The sequence below is a fragment of the Rhinolophus sinicus genome, linkage group LG14, assembly GCF_036562045.2.
Source record: "Rhinolophus sinicus isolate RSC01 linkage group LG14, ASM3656204v1, whole genome shotgun sequence".
NCBI lineage: Eukaryota > Metazoa > Chordata > Mammalia > Chiroptera > Rhinolophidae > Rhinolophus > Rhinolophus sinicus.
The window spans coordinates 38,668,730-38,674,802 of record NC_133763.1 but is presented as its reverse complement, the minus strand read 5'-3'; the positions used below and the strand labels follow the sequence as shown (position 1 = coordinate 38,674,802).

General features: G+C 34.0%; 1 pseudogene; it reads right to left on the bottom strand.

Moving 5' to 3' along the window:
• Positions 1-495: 495 nt before the first annotated feature.
• Positions 496-1,012, bottom strand: LOC141568445 (alpha-ketoglutarate dehydrogenase component 4 pseudogene; annotated as a pseudogene).
• Positions 1,013-6,073: the final 5,061 nt, after the last annotated feature.

Genomic DNA, 6,073 nt, shown 5'->3' with positions numbered 1-6,073 from the left:
TTATTTATGTATATTTTTTACTGAGTAAAACTGTTAAAGACACAGTTTGTACAAATAACTACTACAGAATTTCTGCTTCTGAAGAATAACTTTTCTGAGAACAACTGTCCCAGTGGAGACAACTCTGAGACAATCAGTATTTGAAAAACTATATATCAAAATCATCTGGTTGAAGTTCAGAAGACAGTGAACAGATAAGGTAACAAGATCATAGGAACAATAGAAGCCTGGACAGGTTCTGTCTTTTCCCTTGAGGTACTTGTCAATTCTAAAATAGGTGCTGAGATGCAAAAAAAAAATGTGTTAGAGCTTTTTACAGGATTGTGGCTGGGATTAAAGAATTGGAGTTCCATGCACAAGAAAGAGGGCAAGAATGACTGACTTTTTTTTTTCTTTAATATTTTAAAATGTGTACTTTAATAAGTATAAAGTATATAAACAATTAGGTAAGCTTGTGGAGAAGCTGACCAACATACATAACTTAGGAGATACAAGTGTCTATCTAAATTTTCTATATTTCTTTTTTTTCTTTTACAGAATATTTATTAAAGTTGTTTAATGTACAATTTCTCATTTGTCATTTTGGAAGTCCTTTATTGTAAAGACCATTCTTTTGTCTGATGACAAACAGCAGCCACATTGTCAGTGATTATTCTGGACCTTCATGTTGGATAAATTCAATTTTTTCTTGAGATACAAGTTTCCTTCTGTATTTCTGAGGTAAGGTTTTTATTATTTCTGCAGTGTCTGGTGGACCCTGATGCATCAGCCAATCTGGTGATTTACTTTCCTTAGAATGCTGTGAAATTGAAGAAAAGTGAGATGGTAGTACTTTTGATCTCAAAACTTCTGATACATTGGGCTTAGGATTGTCTCTTCTGTCAGGGAACCTTATTAATGGAGTATGTGGCTTGACTACCTGTACGACCCTGCTGGCAGATGCCATTTTGTTGCCCATCATGACCCCTGAGAAGGGGCAGCTTCCGGGGCGCTCGCGAGCCGCAGCAATAACAGGAGTCAAAAGTACAGTTCTATAATACATCATTTATATTTAAGGCTTTGGAAGCAATAGGCCTTAGTGGGAATGGAAAACGGAATAATGTGGTGATCACACAGATTGAAGTACATCCTCCAGTCATCTCAATACCTAATTGAATAAAGGTTTTCAGTGCCTGAACTACCTCCAAAAAACAAGAGTTAATTATTTCTGAAGGAAGGTAACATAATCAAGGCATTTGAAGCATAATGATTTTTAAAAAATACTCAATATCTGGCATTCAATAAAGATATGTAAAAATAACAAAAATTCATAAGAAACAAGTAGAAAAAACAAACAATGGTGATGGAAACAAAGGTATCCAGATATTGGAGTTGTCATGCATGAACTTTCAAATAAATGTGATTGATATGTTTAAGATTTTTAAGTGACAAGATAGAGGATTTCAGAGAAAAACAAGGAATCAATGGAAATATTATAACTGGAAAACAAAAGCTAACAGTAAGATACAAGATGAACTTAAATGGCAGATTAGACAAATGAGAGGAGAGAATTTTGAATTGTATTACATGTCAAAAATAACTAACTAAATAAAATAATTCCAGAATGAAGCATAGAAAGAAAAGGATAAAACAACATGCCAAAAGAGACATCCCTTTTCAATTTTGACATGTAAAGACTCTGGAAGTATTCTGTCTTGTTTTTACAAAAGTAAAGCATTGAACACACCAACAAATCAAGTACTCTTCTTGGACCATCAGAAAATGGAGGTTGTGAAAGCAATTCACCACCTTGAAATCGGAAGAGACGGGCAAATTTAGTCACAACTAAAATTTGATTACTTAGAGCAGAAGCTTCTGAAGCTACCAACTGGTAGAAAGATTAAGAGGGTCATTCTGATAAATTGCTGGATGTGGTAACCCTACCAGATTCTTGTAGTAAAGATCCAGAACAATCTTCCTGTGGCTCTGGCAGGGAGACGGAGGAAGTAAACATTGTGAAATATTCCCAGAACAATCTCTACCGAAAGCCCTATTCTTTAGAGGAAAAGATTTAATGAGAGCTTCACTCCAACTGAGGGAAGAAATTTCCTCAAGCTCCAGCCCCCTCCAGCATCCCTTTCTCTGAGGAGATGAAGGATTTAGCACTACAGAGACACAGTGAAAGTTACAACCCAGAGACACAGGTCCACAAGAACACTGAGATTTAATCACAAGATTATAGAATGCCTCCCCAACCTCACACCCTAACACCACACCAACAGGGCTCCAGTATAATACAGTAGGTTGCTGCTGAAAGAGATGCAAGAGGCAGACTTTTTCTCTAAGGACGAGTACTTAGGGAAGAGCAAAGTTCTTAGTATCTCATCCTTTTTAATGCTGAATAATATCCCATTGCATGGCTGTACCACCGTTTGTGTATCTATTCACCTGTTGAAGGACAACTTAGCTGATTCCAGTTTTTAGTCATGTGAATAAGGCTGCTATACACAATTACATTTTTATGTGAAAGTAAGTTTAAATTAGTTGAGTAAATGCACAGGTGCACAATTGCTGGACCATATGGGAAAATATATTTAACCTTGCAAGAAACTAAAACTGTTTTCCAAAGTGGTTGTACAATATTGCAATCCCACCAGTAAAGAATGAGGGTTCTGTAGCTCCACATTCTCACCAACATTTGGTATAGCCAGGTTTTTTTATATGTTAGCTGTTCCGATAGGTACATATGGCAAGTTGTTTTGATTTCGATTGACTAATGACAAATGATCTGGAGAATCTTTTCATATGCTTATTTGTCATCTTTATACCTTAATTGATGAAGTGTCCATTCAGATCTTTTGTCCATTTTAAAAATTGCTATTTCCTCATTGTAGAGTTTTGCTTTTTTTTTTTCAAAATATAAAATTTGTTTTTATATTTTGAATCCCACTCCATCACCAGATATGTCTTTTATAAATACTTTCTTCCATTTTGTGGCTTGTCTATTTATTTTCTTGACAGTGTCTTTCACAGAGAACAGTTTTAATTTTAATCAAGTCCAACTTAATGATTTGTTATGTATCCTTAGGTAAGGGTTGTACACAGTAATTTCCTTCCAAAGAGTACAGTATGGAAAGTGGAAAAAATAATAACTGTAGGATGGGAAAATCTGACAAACACTACCTCCCCCAGAGATAATGTTATTAAAATGTACGCTTGATGTGATCTGATGATAATGGCACTTCTGTGGTCTAACTCCAAAAAAGTATATAACCCAATGTAATCATGAGTAAAGCACTATACACATTACAAGTGAGGAATTTTTTTTATAAAATTCCTGACAAATACTTCCCAAGATTGCCAAGCTTATCAAATGAAAGAAAAGAACATATCTTAAGAAACTGCCACATCCAAGAAGAGCCTTTATAGAGCCATGACAACTATATACTATGTGACAACTTGAATGAGGTGCTGGAACAGAAAAAGAGCATTTAGTAAAACTAAAGGAAATATGAATAGAGAATGGTCTTTAGTTAATAGTACTGCATCAACACTAATTCATTAATTGTAACAAATGTACCATACTTACTTAAGATGTTAAAAATATGGTAAACTGTGTTTAAGGTATATTGGAATTCTCTGTACTATTTTCACAATTTTTCTATAAATGAAAAACTGTGCCAAATAGAAAGTTTATTAAAAACTACCAAAACAAAAGCAGAGATTAAGATAGTGGATAAAGGGCACAAAGGAATTTAGCATTATCTTTCCTTGATTTGATTAAAGGATACATAAATGCTTCTACTTTGTGAAAATTTATAGAACTGTACAGTTTTGGTATATCCCTTTTTTAGTCTTTATATTATACTTCAGTTAAAGGTTTATCAATAAAAAGAAAGCATAAAGATGATTACCAGTTGAATTTACAGAGCACAGACCTATGAAAATAAATCCTTGCATTGTAAACAAATTGTGGAACCAGGCCTACTTTCACATTGAGTCCCTAACTTGTCAAAACATTAAGCAATTGTCAGTGCCAAAAGTGAAGATAACAGGTCTTCAGAGTATAGACTGAATATCTGCATGAATCCTGTGGGACTTTCAAGGTCCTTTCTTCACTCTGCATATTCAGAAGACACCCATTCCACAATATTTGCAGATGATATTTATAGTTCTTGACATAAGAAGACCTAAATTCATGTAGAGTCAAAACTTGAAAATAAAATACCCGATTTCCCTTTGTCCATTAAACTATAATACCATAAAAATCATTGAATCTTCTCTAACAAAAAATACCAGAAAACCACTCTGTTGAAATATTGACAAATATAGAAACATAAATCTATGGATACTGATATTTTTGGATCCACTAATAAATCAAGTAAAGACCCTAACATAAAAAATTAACACTCAATTTTGAGCATGTTTGCATTGATATTTACTATTAGGAAAAAGATCAAGTGACTATGGAAGTTAGTGAAAATTTATTTGCGGTAGAAATTCTTCCTACCCTGTAATAATGATGCCCTGTGCAGCCTTCTGTTGCAGATGCTTCATTGGCTTTTCCTTTGAGCATAATCACTCCTGACTGTGGTAATAGAGGATCCCAGAAATGGTAAAAATTGGCCCTGTGTTCAGTTTAGTTAATCCCAATTTCAAGCAATACCTAAAATTTAAACCACATCATTTACACCTAAATCTCCAAAATATGTGGATCCTTTTAAGGGAAACTACCGGCAAATGTGTCTTCTCTTTAATAACAATGTACTCCTTGTGGACTACAGATACTTATCAAAATAATTTCCCAACATCCAAGATTAAAGTAAAAATATCTTATGAGAATTTAGATATTCTTTTAATGTATTATAGCTCTATACAAAGAGATGCCAACTAATTTATGAATGAAAAACACCCTTTAAATTCAGAATCAACCTCAACCAGGGAAGGTGAGTTTTGTCCACACTCCTGATATCAACATGACTCTCAACTTGGCCTGAGGTCACTTAACAAATGTGTTTTCTTTTTGTTTGTTTGTTTTTGTGTTTTTTTAAGATATGGACACCATATTAATTCATATGAGTAAGTCAGTTTTCTAACTCTCTACTAAACTTTATAGACAGTCAGAGATAAAATGTATATTCCTATTTGACAATAGAACCAGAATACCTCTCCATGGTAATGACTGCACTCCTTATTGATGCCATCCCGAAGCATATAAAAACCATCCAATGTGCATCTGATCAGTCCTGGACGGGAATATTTCACCGTTCTTAGGAATCACTGTTATGATTTCTGGGTTATGCTTAGATCTTCCTCACCATATGATTAGACTCATGTTTGCACTTAGATTCTCCTAGTACTTCAGGTTTTTTTGATAATATTTAATTCTTGATTCTATCTAAAATTATTAATTTATAATTATAAAGAGTTATACTAAATTATTGAGTTAGAGATACCATTCCAGATGGACAGCCTCTCTGGCAACTTCACGTATTCTTTTTTTTTTTAACTTTTTTGAATTAGTTTTAGGTGCACAAAACAATGTAATAGTTAGACATTTATTATTTATATTCTTTACACAGTGCCAACCCTGCACCCCACATCCAACACCCCTCTGATATCACACACAGCCATTATATTTCCACTGTCTCTATTCCTAATGCTGTACTCTGCTTATTATAAATATATATAAATATATATATATATATATATATATATATATATATATATATATATATATATAAAATTGTAGTTCACATTCATTATTCTTCAGCTTCAGCTTCAGATATATGGTGCAGTGATCAGGCATCTACATAATCCCTGAGGTGGTCTCCCTAATGAGACAGGTGTCCAACGGATACCCTACAAAATCTTTACATGATTGGTGACATTCCCTATATTGACTTTCATATCCCTCTGGCCATCTTGTGGTTACCGACTGTGCTTTCTAATCCCCTCACTTTCCCCCTTATCCCTACACCCTCTCCCATCTAGCAACCCTCAGTTTTTCCTCTATGTCTCTGAGACTGTTTCTGACTAGTTCATTCATTTATTCTTTTCTTTAGATTCCACATATAAGTGAGATCATATGGCA